This window comes from Rhynchophorus ferrugineus, unplaced genomic scaffold, assembly GCF_030347505.1.
Source record: "Rhynchophorus ferrugineus isolate W39M unplaced genomic scaffold, kcgeb_rfMv2 rfM5, whole genome shotgun sequence".
Classification (NCBI taxonomy): domain Eukaryota; kingdom Metazoa; phylum Arthropoda; class Insecta; order Coleoptera; family Curculionidae; genus Rhynchophorus; species Rhynchophorus ferrugineus.
The window spans coordinates 13,594,745-13,609,909 of record NW_027472584.1 but is presented as its reverse complement, the minus strand read 5'-3'; the positions used below and the strand labels follow the sequence as shown (position 1 = coordinate 13,609,909).

Sequence of the window (15,165 nt, the reverse complement as noted above, 5' to 3'; positions counted from 1 at the left end):
ATATGAAATATCAGTGACAGTAAAGTAGTTAAATATTAAATTCTGAAAATTATAATGGCTCTTCGTATTCAATCATAAGCATCTGGAGCCTGGCTAAACTGTTAATTCGGCTCTCAACACCTACTGCGACCGAAACAAATAGTGAAAGGTGAAAAAAGTGACAAAAGAGCACATTTGCCATTGATTGGTGTTTTCAATTTATATGAATAAATTCACTTTGAAACGCCTAAAACCGAAATTTATTTTTCCCCAAACCATTGTTAACATGACCAGAAAAAAAATTGCAAGAGCAAAGGAATAGAAACACAAAAGTAATATAACTACTTCAGTAATAACAATGAAAGTACCTAATACATAATGCAAACAGGTAAAAAAGATATGTTAATGACTACTTCCTCATCTATGGAGATAAAATTATAAAAAAAGTTGTAAATATTTATATATATATATATATATATATATATATATATATATATATATATATATAAATGACACAATAATAAGAATTTAAAAAAAAATTAGTATCTTTGGAAACTAGGGCACCCAATTAGAAAATTTATTAGGTCCATCTAAGGTAAAATTTCACAACTCCAAATATTTACTCGTGAAATTTTACGCTTGTAAGATTCTGTGTTAACCTTAAACATTAACCATATGGCAACTCTTTCTGTGAACTTATGTTTTGTTTTATCATTGTAAACATTTTCGCCCCACATATGAACATTTCAAAACAGGAAACATTTTGTATGCACGTAAACAATCTTATATTTCTTTTTCGACACATATATTTCAATTTTTATATAACTGACAATGAGCACTTATCATTTCTTATCATTTGGTCAGTGCCATTAATCGATCTTTATTGCTTTCCGGTAATCAATGTTGATATGTTAATATAACTGTAATGGTAGCAATATTATAAATAACATAAAGATCGTTTTGTTTAATTCTTACAGCAAAATAATATTATGTATGTAATATAGTACAGTTCATAAATATACTATCCTTGCGCAACCTCAAAGATTGTTTTGTTATACTTTAAAGTTTTTTTCTTACCAACTAGAGTTTATCTGAACTGGACCTACTGTTTAACGTGGGCTTCGAACCACGGTCCTCGATATTAAACCAATCGACTGGAGAATGACCAACTTGGAGACCATCCCAGACGACACTTGGTCTTACCCAGCCTGGTTACTGGCGTGAATGAAATTAATATAGTACAGAATCAGTCCGGTCGTCATGGCTACTGAGGCTACCAAACCGGTCCAAAGAAATTAGATTTTCAGTATCATATGTAATGACTAGATAATTATAAATTTGTACTTAATGAAGTTAACAATGTTGTGCCATTACTAAAAGTAAGACAATTAGAACATCGGAAATATTTAATAAAATGATTTAGTCAGTTTAAAGGCGCTGGGATTCACAGCTTATAAAAGTGTTTTACGGTTTGCTGAAAATATATTCTTGCAAATTATTCGTCTTCAATTTCCTTGACTATTAATTCTACCAAAATCAAGGCAAGTTGAAAATGTTCACGAACAAATGATGAAAATAAATTATGTGGTATTCATTTTTTTATCATGGTGTCGGCGTCCATTGTCGTGAATTAGTTGGGGATTTTCACAGAACATTTCAATTTGTTCAAATATTTAATTAAAAAGTTACATTATGAAATAACGAGAAAGTAGTAGTATATGTTTTAACTGACATATTCTACTACTAACAAGATATAAAGTTAGTTTTTTCTTCTTTTAGCCCTAATTGCAGTTTCTTTCTTAATTGGCATGAAAATCTCTTAAGACGTCTAAGAGCTGTATGTCAAGCTCAAATACGATTTTACGTGATTAAAATCCATGTACATGTCTCAAATATAGTATTTAGGGGGACCCGACATCATCATAAAAAGGACTGGTGGAATAAGGAATATGAATGATACAATTTATTATGAAGTCTTGAATTTATTACATTAAATAAAATCACTTATGATGTTACGGACGCATTAATAAGTTATAAGTAGTCATCATCAGCATGATCATATACACAGTCAAATAACGGCATAATTGTACACTAATGATAACTCTTATTATGAAATACGATGAATATATTTTCCGATATCCAGATAAAGAATTAACAATATTTATAACACTGGATTCTTCATTTACCATATACCCACGAGAGAGAGAACATTTTTTACAAAACTATTTCTGGTATCTTGTAACTATTTCTTAAGTATAAATATGTCCACACAAAAAAATCAAATCCTTACATTTTCTGATAGAATATCTTCGCCAGACGGTTCCAAAAATACTTGAGGAGTTTCAACAATATTTTTAAAAATTAAACAGAAAAGTAATTACTCATTTAACACCCATACTATTTTCATAATATTTATTTTTTCAGGCCGACAAAAGAAAATAATATTGAGACCCGTAAAAAATTAAATATATAGAGACTAAAACTTAATAGTTAGGCTTTGCATAAATTAAAACCAAATTAAATTGGTTAACACACTTATACTGAAATTAATTTATTTCCAACTCAAGTTTCTACAGTATATTTTTCTTAAATATTAAAAATTCAACATTAAGTATTCAAAATATCTTTAATAGAAAACTAAATACCTTAATTAATTTATTGGGCCTTCATTACCAAGAAACTTATATTATAATATGGCACAAATAGTTACTCGATATTGTTTACAAATTTCCGATAGTCCTTCGATAATTTTATGTAATGAAGTCAAGCTCAAATAATTAACTCATGCTTAATTATGCTTTGATGCCTTTAATCAATACTTAATAAACTCACTAAATCGTGAGATAATTTCGACCCTCCTTTTTTTATCAAAGGCCTTTCAAAAACGTTGATTTCTAAGACTCATGATTCGTAATGATGATTGACGTAAATAGACGAACACAATAAATTAAAGCTAAATTTTGGTTAACAGTTGGTAAAGTATGGTCTAGCATAAAGTAAGATAAAAACAAATGGGGATTATTAAACCGCCTTATCTATGTTTTTTAATATGTGAAAGACATATGTAACAGACGTTACGATAAAAGCAGATGCAACAATATTTAGCACTGCAGTTTATACGAATTATATCAGGGAATAAATGCTTTTAATACTGGGAAATATATCAGAAGTGCTTTTAGTAAAGATTCATTGGTTCACACATCTAGAAGTATTGGACATGTCGAAATATGACACTAGACAAGCCAAAAGTTTGAAAATTCGCAATTTCAAACGCTTCTGAATAAATAATCAACAATTGAACAACAATGAGAAACTCAACCGTAAAAAATTTTGAGAAACCCAGTACATCAACGCCAAATAGATATCCATTTAGAGAACTTTCTTCTAGGTACCTGGTGAGACATGAAGACGGTGTTACGAACTTCTGGAAACTGATCAGACGGTAACTGTGAAATATTACACTGAATTACACACGAAACACGAATTACACCAAATTACAGCTACTTTATTACTTGGTGACGCAGTGGTAAAGTCAACAGGACGGTTTTCCTACTGTTGCGATAGCCACGGGTTCGAATCCTGCTGGGGCATGGTCGGTCGTACATTTATGTTTGTGATTGTTTAATATTTGTAATTGTCCTAGTCAAGAGTGTAAAACCCGTTGGTCACTCGCCAGTCGGTAGGCTTAATGCCAACGATCGTGGTTCGGAGCTCACGTTAAATAGTAGGTAAAGTCCAGATAAACCCATAGTTGGTAAAAGGAGACTTTCAAATATGTAAAAAAAATTTAGAAAAATTACACATGTACAATATGTGTATTTAAAATTAATTTAGATAATATAAATAAAAATAAAATTCTTACAAAAATTATTGCTTACTATAAATGTTAATATACTGTTTACACAAACAAATGTTATGTAGTTACCTCTACTTCAAAAACCAAAAAAGAATTGATATATTTCTTTCACTCAAATAATATTTCAACAACAAAGAGGATATGATATTAAACATACATATATTATTTTGATAACAACAAATTACCCTTACGTACTTTTTATTTCAATACGTTCTCGTTTATACAGAACGAAAATTCATTAAAACCCGTATTTATATTTTGTTTTAGGCAAAAGGCACGCAATATTGTATACAAGATCACAACTCCATTAACCATAATCACTTTTTTATAAAAGCTAATATTCTCGAATCAAATATGTATAATGATACATTCAAGTTCACGCAGAATGAAATTTATTCAAATTAAATGTAAGCAAACTGTTTGTTTTGGTGGAGTTTTGACACCAATAATGTGGTACACATTAATTAGTGTTAGCTCATTGATTGATCAACTATATACTGATAAAATGCACACGCACAAATAATGGCAAATAATAACAATTTATCATTCATATCCCCATTAGTAATTAATATTAGCAAATTGCACTGTGGATGATACACCATTATTTTTGGTCCAGCGGTATTAGAACTCAGAATAGCAGTGAACTAAGCGAGCAGATTCTCATCTGTCATGTTCCGGTTTTTATTTTTTCCGGTAAGATTCTGGCGAAATGTCGTCGAAAACCCATAAATTATTTTAAAACCTAACCGGGGATGAAACGTATAGCGCCCACAGAAGCATTAGAAATAACATATATACCAAGTACCAATACCAAATAACAAATAAATCCAAAATCACATACTGAATCAAATAAACAATGCAATTTTATTCACTATTATTACACAGATATTGGGATAAACATTCAATGTCATTTATGAATGAATCAATGTCAAAGCAATGATTTCATTGAGTTTTTTTAATATACTGAGGCAATATATGGATAACAAAAAAAATTACATAAAAAAAGATAAAGCTCTCTCTAAATACATAAAAACACCCTGACTATTAGAGAACATATTTCAGTTTAATATATGCAAAAAAATAAAATGAATTTTAATGTGCTCATCATAAAAATCATCTCGACATGTGAGATAAGGGTAATATTTATATGTTATATGAGTTATAGACTTCATAAGAACATATACAATTATCTTTACAGAAATGAAAAAATTAAGTAGTGATAAATAAGAAGAGTAAAACTGAGTAAAGTAAATAAATCAACAGATACCAACATTAACACACATCAAAAGAAAAGTGAGTTTTAAATTTTAAAACTATACCGTTATATAAAAAAATCATATCATATCTATCATGAAATACCTAAAATCGAAATAACACTAAATTTAATTTGAATACCTACTTATTCAATGGAATATCTCTAACCAAAAACATTTAATGAAATATAAATGAAACGCTTCTCGCATTCCCGATATTATTAAAAGAATAAAACTCCATTCATGAATTAATAATTTTGTTTTTCGCTCTTTTATAATTTAATAAATATGTTTTACATAAATATTTAATGTAATAAATAAAATTAGAGTCGGCTAACGAAGAACTTCTAAAACAAAAGGTATGCCGTTTATCCAACACGGTATTCAGATATTGCCATAAAGATGGAAAAAAGAAGTGGCTAACAATCGTAATACTTAAAGAAAACAATAATGTAGTAGAATAAAACAAAATACTCAATAATTGTTGCCTTATTAAAACGGCACGTATATAATTAATTAATATTTCCAAATTATATGAATAAATTCGCTTTAAAGTAGATGAAAAAACCAAAATTGTTTTTGCCCCAACCCATTATATCAGATCGAGACTAATATATAGTTGTTATTAGTATTTATGGTTAGTATTTATAATTAATTATTTTCATTTTTTTATATATATTTTAAAGTCTCTTTTTACCAATTATGGGTTTATCTGGACTGGGCCTAAAGTTTAACGTGGGCTCCGAACCACGGTCCTCAGCATTAAGCCTACCGACTGGCGAGTGACCAACTTTAAAAATCATCCCAAAAGACATCCGGTCTTCCCCAGCCTGGTTACTGGCGTGACTGGGATCATTTTCCTTGTCGGATTTTACACTCTTGCTTAGAACATTCACAAATATTAAACAATTACAAACATAAATTTACGACCATGCCAGAATTCGAACCCGCGGCTATCGCAACAGTAAGAGGACCGTCCCATCGCCTTTAGCACTGCGCCACCAAGCCGGCATTTATTTATTTTATTATTATGTTAATCAAATTAAAACCTAAAGGGAAAAGAAAATGGAAATATATTGTTCATTTTGTATTAGATATATCATATTATTTAAGTGATTGTAAATCATATTATTTAATCAATTAGCCAATAAGTTTAATTCAAAGCTATCCAAAACAAACCCAAGGTTTCCCCAGCTTTCCCATAAATGATTACACGCAGCATAGAATTCCATAAACATTAAACATTAAACCCTTTTTATTAAGATACATTGGAGCTCTGTCGGTTAAAAAGTATTCAATACTTGAAGAACATATTTCTGAAAATCTGAAAAAATTGGTCAACAAATTATCCTACTTGTAGTGATAGAAGACCCGCTGGCTGGAAATACCAACAGTTATGTGGTTTTGTTAAAAGAATACTGTGTCGGTAATTGTTTGTAAGTTATTACATTATCTACCAGGAACCTTTATATAGGTCAAAGTTTGATCTTGAAGATTAGAACTATTGTCCAAATTTTCAGATTATACAATAAATGAAATATACCACAAATTCCGACCTAGTTAAATGTGAATTACAAGTTATAATTCTTATTTAGTCCGCCAACAATATCAATGTCAATACCTGTTTAACGCTGATCAAATCATATTTGATGCTACAAGATAGAAGATACTACTCTAAATGTATCAATAAAAAATATATTTTCTCCAACTTCATTGTTCTTAGACATATTGTAACATAGAAATTCAAACACCCCATAACAGAAAATTAATGTTTTTCAAAAGAGAATTGTAAGAAATTGTTATTACTTTTATATTGTGGTTACGTACTATTATTACAAACACATTTTGCCAAATATAATTTAACACGAGTATATAGAAAATTCCGCTATGTTTATCGTTTATTTCATGTTTTCAGTTTTAAAGAAGATATCCAAAATGAGGGAGAATGAAAAAAATAATGGCTAGCGATAGTCCTGAGTGGAGTATTAAAAAATCCGTTAAAATTAACTAAATTGTTTCTCACAATTCAGATCAAAACAAAATGTAATGCATATCTAGTGCATAATAATATGATTACAATATTTGTTAACTAGTGAGCTAATATGGAAGAATAATCAAAAACTCCCTGAACAGAACACGTAATGAGTTCCTATTCCAGTAATTTTCCTTGGCCATTTGGTAAGGAAATAAGCAGGTGAAATGGTGTTTTAGTCATAAAACTCTCAAGTCAATTCACAATAAAAATATTCCTATAACAGATTTTTAACGTTTTAGAATATTCCAAGTATATTTAGGTCTTTCCGCACGAGGCTGAATAAGGAGCAGTGACGTAGACTACATTTATTCTTGCAAATGTATCACTTATGAAATTTGGTATGGATCTGTTTAAAATGAAAACTTATAATCCTGGTCCAACAATTTCTCCTGTTTCAGTATTAGTAGTATATATAAAAGTAGTGTGATATTAATTATATCAATACAAATTACCTTAAAATGAATATTAATTTAATAACATTGCAATTAGTATTCAATTGTAATGCAAGAGGTTGAGCAACAGGTACCAAATAATAATACCACCGATAACATTAAAATAAGCCAAAGGCCATGAAGGTTGTCTTTCATGTATCTGTACGACCACCACCCTCTCAGAAATCATAATTAACATTATCAATCATTGGCATCCCTATATATAAAACGAAGATTTCATATATGAACCAACAATATAATCAATAGATTACATCTTCTTACTCTATCAGTTAATGCACTAACTATAACATATAAGTTAATGTAGGAACTAACGACATCATTTTTATTAATTTTAAAAAATATTACGTGCTAGTTAAAAACTTTCAAAAATACTACTGTACAACCAACGCAAGCAACAACAATTAAAAGTATAATCATTAATAGAGCAGAAAAAAGTGCGACAAATTAATGAGAATTGAAAATCAGTAATATATCGAGCTATCAGTAAGCTCGACATATTCCAGAGGCAAATAATACAAAAAGATTGGGAACGTTGAAAGTGATGTACTGAATGTTAAATGCTAAATGTCAATCTTCACAATTTCTTTTCACAATCACAGTAGCTGCTGGTCACAATATTAGTAATGAATATTAATAAATATGATATCAAGAGTAATTAAATCTGGCTTAATATAATATTAATAATAACTATTAGAACAAGTAGTAGTAGTAGTAGAACTAGTAGTTCAATAATAAATAAAATGATTTTAATTGTAAATCTATATTTGTTTATAATTTATATTCTATAATAATTAAATGCCTTCTATCTAAAACTTAGTCAACTATAACCCACTGCAAAGAAGACAGAATTAAAAAAATATAAATTGATATGACAGGATCATTAAATTAACTAATATAAATGGAATGTTATCAAAATCACATCAGAGATATCAATTAACTCTCATTGTTTTTAAAAACGAAAAAAGCTAATTGTTTCATATCGGTAATTTCTACTTGATAAACGAAATATATTTTCTATATTTTACACTTTTTTTCATTTATACTAGTAACATTTTTCATTTACAAAGAACACCGACAACTTCGGTCTTCTGTGGGTTGTATTGCGAAAATTAATTTTCTACAGTACTAATCAATCACAATAATCTGGTACAAATACTAAATGAATTAATATAAAGTTAAAAGTGATAACAAAGCTTAATCAATATTTATTAAAGCAATTACAATATAGTTACTACTAGTAACAAAATTCTGCTTTTATTAAAAATAATTATTACGTTATCATTAAAACAGAATTAATTAAGAAACAAATCTGAAATTAACCAAATTATAACATGCTAAAGCAAATAATTCAATTCATTTAAAAATAACTAATTAATTGAATTAATCAATTACTGAATGCTAATATTTACATATATTAATATAGAATGCAAGTTATTTCTGTTAATTTATTTATAAGCAATTATGTAAAGGAAACCGGAATATTTATAATACTAAATACCTCTTATTGTCCAAAATAAAATCACTACAATATCACTGCTATCATTATAACTTTCAAATTAAACTAACCAGCTTCATTAATTCTTAAAATGTTTCTCCCATTTTTCAAATTTTAGAACATCACTTTAACCTACAAATGCAAAATTAAATTTGAAGCTAGTAATTACAAATTGTATAAACTATAAGCATATTATACGTAATTAACCACATTTGTATTATACACTGCAAGCTTATTAGTTAACGGACTAATTAAACTAAACTATAATAAATAATGTTATTATAACAAGCAATTATAAATGCCAATCAATAATATTGACTTAACAAAAAATAATAACGGACTTCAATAAATTATAACATATTCTATTTAACATAGGATATAAACAAACTAATTAATTATTCCCGTATCGTTTTAATTTAGTACTAAAAACAGTTTAATTTTTTTTAATTAAATTAAATAATAATTATTAAGTTAATTTATAAGGTGAATATAATTACTAAAGAAAGCAAACCTAATTATAAATAAATGATTTTAGACCTTTCGAAATTATCCTATCAATCGTATATATATCACAAAATAATTTGCCACAATATACATTAGATTGTAATTTAAGAATTAGTACATTGTCTCTTTTTAACATATTAAATAAGGAAACTATATAGATCTAAATTAAACATTAAATAATTATAGTGACTTATTGAATAAATACGTTTACAATTCAAGTGAACATTATTTAGATTTACAGATGATCCCTTTTTGTAATTAATACATTTAAATAATTATCAACTTAACTGAGTTGTAAAATGGATAATATTATAAATATTTCAAAATACGAATTTCTATCAATAATCGTTCGTATTAAATCAACCAAAGTCAACTATATATAGTTGATTAAATCACTAATAAATTAATAAAGGTGAAAAAGAATTATATTTAACGAGCAGCCTATGGTGAGTTAAGTAAAATATAACGTCTTGGCTCGTGATACAACACGTGTACATCTTACGTACTGTAACCAGCTGTGACACGGACACTGGGAGACATTTAAATAAGCATATGTGTCAAACACCCTGAAGGGGCGCGTATAAACCAATTGCCATTTTAAATATTTTTTTTCACAATCGAGAAATATATAGATAACAATATCATCTGGTCGAATGCCTATTAATATATAAATTTAATATCTTCACACCAGATCATTTTCATACCAATTTTGACTAAAAACATAAACATCCTTTCATTTGCATTCTTATCAACAAGTAACTCTTTAAAATAATTATATTTAAGATCAAATTAAGCATTGATTAAATACAAATTAATTATAATATAACTATCTTAATGAAAAATATTAAATAATGATTATTTTATATCAATTTCCTTATTATTATAGCTTCGACATAACTATATAAATATATTTTATAATTAATACAATTTTAAAAATTACTTATATTTTAATATTTTTCCTTGATTTTATTAAATTGCTACACGGATAATTGTTTACAAATATATATTAAATTAAGATTCATCTATAGAAATATAGCCTGTTTAAGGCTGAAGCATTCCCGGAATGCTTTAAAGTTGCACAAATAATTATGCTCAAAAAACCTGACAAACCTGCAGAACAAGTCGAATCTTACAGGCTTATTTCGCTACTACTTGCAATATCAAAGCTATTTGAGAAACTGATATTTAAACGTGTTAAACATTTGGTAACAATACCAGATTTCCAGTTTGGTTTTCGAAATAACCATTCAACAATCGATCAAGTGCACAGAGTAACTGCGGCTATTGAAAGAGCATTTGAAGAAAAGAAATACTGCCCTGCAACATTCCTGGATGACTCACAAGCTTTTGATCGGGTTTGCCATTTGGGATTAATCTGTAAGATGAGCAAATTGTTACCGCGTAACTATTGTCAATTGCTGGAGTCATATTTATTCGGAAGAAAATTTAGAGCATCGCACGAAATGGCGTTCTCGACATTTAAAAATATCTCGGCTGGAGTTCCACAAGGTAGCGTCTTAGGACCTCTCCTGTATCTGCTCTACTCTGCTGACATTCCAACAACAAAAGAAACACTTCTTGGAACCTTTGCTGACGACACAGCTATTATGGCAAAAGATATATCTCTGCCTAGGGCAATAGAAAAAGTGCAAGTGGTAGTCAACAAAATCTACAAATGGACGCAAGATTGGAAAATTCAACTTAATAGCTCCAAATCTGTCCACGTTAATTTTGCATTAAGGCGAAATAATAAAAACTTAATTATATCACTCAATGGATGCCCGATTCCCCAAGCAGAATCAGCAAAATATCTTGGAATCCATCTTAACGGTAGATCAATTTGGAAGCATCACGTTAAACAAAAAGCAAAACACATTAGAACCAAAATAAAACAACTATACTGGTTAGTCGGAAGATACTCTCAACTTGATCTAAAATCAAAGAGGTTGATCTATAATACAATTATAAAGCCAATTTGGACCTATGGGGTGCAAATATGGGGTTGCACTAAAATTTCAAATCAGTTAGTCATACAGCGCTGTCAAAACAAGGTTCTTCGATTGATTACCAATGCCTATCGCTATGTAACCAATGAAGAACTGCACGATGACCTGGAAATCAAATGGATTTGCGAAGTTGTGCAGGATTTCGCCTTAAAACACGAAAGATGATTACTAAATCATACTAACGTGGAAGCAATACAACTGCTGGACAGCGCGCAGGATGTCAGGAGATTGAAACGAACAAAACTATACGAACTTGTGTGAACATTTAGTGTGTAATATTAGTGTAAACTATAGCTATAAGTTAATAATTAATAAATAATTATAATGTTATAATTGAGGAATGTATGTATTTTACTGATGAATTACTGATGTATTTTCTCGCACTCGTCTTGCTTGTTAATTAGTCCAAGTACATAGGAAAAGTAGTAATAAATTAATTGTAAATTAAGATTATACTAAGCATATCTAATAAAGATGTTATAAAAATTTTTTTTATAGAAATATGATTGAAATTTAATATGAATTATATAAGTTTAATTAATTATTTATATTTTACTTTGATTTTACTGAGTTACGAAATGTACAATTGTTAATAGATATATAATAAACTAAATTTATTAAATATTTAGTAACTATCAATTTACATTAAATACCGTTCAAGATCTAATTAATAAATTAACAATCTAGTCAATTAATTAATCATCGTTAATTTATGACTGCCTGAGTATTAATTTTAATTAGTCAATTATACAAAACTAATACCAAACAATAAAAAACAAGTTTAATTCATTAATTATTAATTGATATTTAATTATTATATATATATATATATATATATATATATATATATATATATATATATATATATATATATATATATAAATTATTAATTAGTGACAAAACAAATCAAACAAATAAAATTGAATTAAACACTTTGATTTGAAGTGAGTTAAAATATAAATTTGTGAAACTGAAAAGGTAATTTTTTTAAGACAAAAAAATGTTTTCTCAGGTGAACAGTTCTCTGCGTATCGTAACTAGCCATGAAAATACTATAACCCAAAACAGTAAAGTTAAGTTTTCGGAAAATTGACATCGCAATCATCAAAAGCTCATTTGGTCGAATCAACAAGTACCTGGTAAACTACGAGTTATAATAAAACTAATTGAGCAATATGAAATGATACGATATTGCAATTTGAATATCGAATCACACTCATTTAATATTCACCAGATATCAGGTAACAGACACCAGTTTTCACAAAAAAAATCACAGAAAATCACATTATCTGATTTTCCCTTATTCAAAGAAATGCTGCATGACTTGTCTCAAACACGTTTCAAATATGAAGAACAAGTTTGAAAATGGATGGAGAATGAATAGCTTCAATGCCGATATCAAAATGGTATTTCGTTATATGGCTAAAAAATTGTAGAAAAAATGAAAAATATTTTGACTGAACCTAACGCACACCAGCTCTTCTCAACACATGCCTATTGAAGGATAAAATGATCATAATCAACTAATACCTAGTCCAAAATATATCCAGTTTGAATTCTAAATATAAAATTATTGTTTTAGTTATTTTTAATTCTATTTATATATAAATTATATTTAAAAACAATCAATTAATAATAATTAGTTAAAATAAAATAGGTGAATATTACACAATAATACTTAATAATACTAATTAAATGTAATACTAATTAATATAGACTTAAAGAAAGAACCGTGGAAATAAATCTTATCAAAAAAACAAATGAATGAATTATCTAAATAAAATGACCATAACACCAAAAAACACATTATATACACAATATAATATTAAACAATTAACACGTTCCATTCAACAATTCTAATTATTCTAAATATAAGATTGTTTTAGCACAATGATTATTAATTTTAATTAACAGAGATAAAATTCAGACTGGACAAACTGAGTTGTGAAAATGTATAAAATCTGGCAAATATCAAAACAAACAACTGTCATATTTTCATATTCATATTATTTATATTAACAATGTTAAAACAATTGTTCAATTCATGATACCCCACGGTAGACAATTAATTTGAAGACAAATAAGAGACATCTAAAAGTGATGCAAGAAGACATCAGGACGATCAATCTTACAAGTTAAATATTAATGACACAATAGAATACTTTGAAAGCCGAAAAAGAGATGTCTTTAATATTTTAGAGAGAATAATTCTATGTGGAGATTAATTTAATTAGGTTGAAAATTAAATGGATGCAAAAATAACAAATTAAAATAGGAATGTTTTCAACGTCCAACTTACTCGCAATCTTGTAATTATTTGACATAGTTTATATAACTTTTAGTTCATATTCACAATTTTCACAAACAAAAGGTTTTATTATAATGATATAAATATTTATATGATATACAATATTAAATTGCAACAACTAATTATGCGATTAACGTGATTATGTGACATAATGTGATTTAATAGAAATGTGCCAGCTTTAATTCATTCGCTTGCCATAAATTTAAGACCATTATAAAAGAAAAAAATCAAAACCCCATCTATTTGAATAATTCAATTTGGTATTCTTGAATAGAATCTCCCTCTTTAGCCAGATTATTATTAATATTATTATTATTTATACAATGTAATAATGATGGCTTAATGTAGATTAAACTCATTCGCTACTACCTAATAACAACGATTAAGTTACATAAAAATATGTAATTAAATCATACATACATACTTTTGATTAAACCATGACTGATCAACAATAAATAATTTCAATAATTTTTTTAATGGTCATTTTATTCTAAAAGAATATTAAAATTATTACTATACGTGCAGGGTCGCATTTTAAATTAAAGTCAAATGTTATATTAAGATCAATTTAATTATAATGTTTTTAATTGGATTCCAAGTATAATTAATAAATAATCTGAATGCATATAATTTTACTCAGTTTCTATTTATACCAATTAACAAAACTAATTAGCGATTAAAACTGAACTTTTAATCAACTATAGATATTTTATTGTTTTAAAATGCTTGATTATTTACATTTTTTGACTTCCCCTCTACGGGTAACCCCTTAAGGAATATACTATTAAATCTCCCCCCAGTTAGTTGTCATCCTACCCTAATATATTTTTCAGTATCTGTGTGTTGCATACACCCTAAAGAAAGATACAACAAACAGAATTAGATCTCAATAACAAAAGATATCAGAAAAGAACTGATGAATTAGACCTAATTAAATCATTAATATCTCCTATATGATACTAGACGATTTTATACTGACCAGTATGAGTACCAGAATTACTGTTATCAGACATTAAAAGCAAATATGTACAATATATAAAAATTTAAAAAGTATGCTAAATATTACATTATATAACAAGTAATAATATGTATTTGCAAAATACAGAATAATTATAATGACTAATCACTACTGATTAAAACGGCTACTGAATTTGATTTTTTTAACACCAGGGTATAAAGACCTGGCGGTATAAATCTTCCGATAGATGAATCAGAACCGTGGCGCCATCCATAAAACCAGGCTACAACTAAATACAACCTAATCTCTATTAGGCATA

The 15,165-nt window shown here is 27.7% G+C and overlaps 1 protein-coding gene across 15 annotated transcripts in view; it reads right to left on the bottom strand.

The window, feature by feature from the left end:
- Positions 1–15,165, bottom strand: part of Mef2 (Myocyte enhancer factor 2) — a 140,958-nt gene that overhangs the window by 123,061 nt on the left and 2,732 nt on the right. The gene's annotated exons all lie outside the window — the stretch shown is intronic.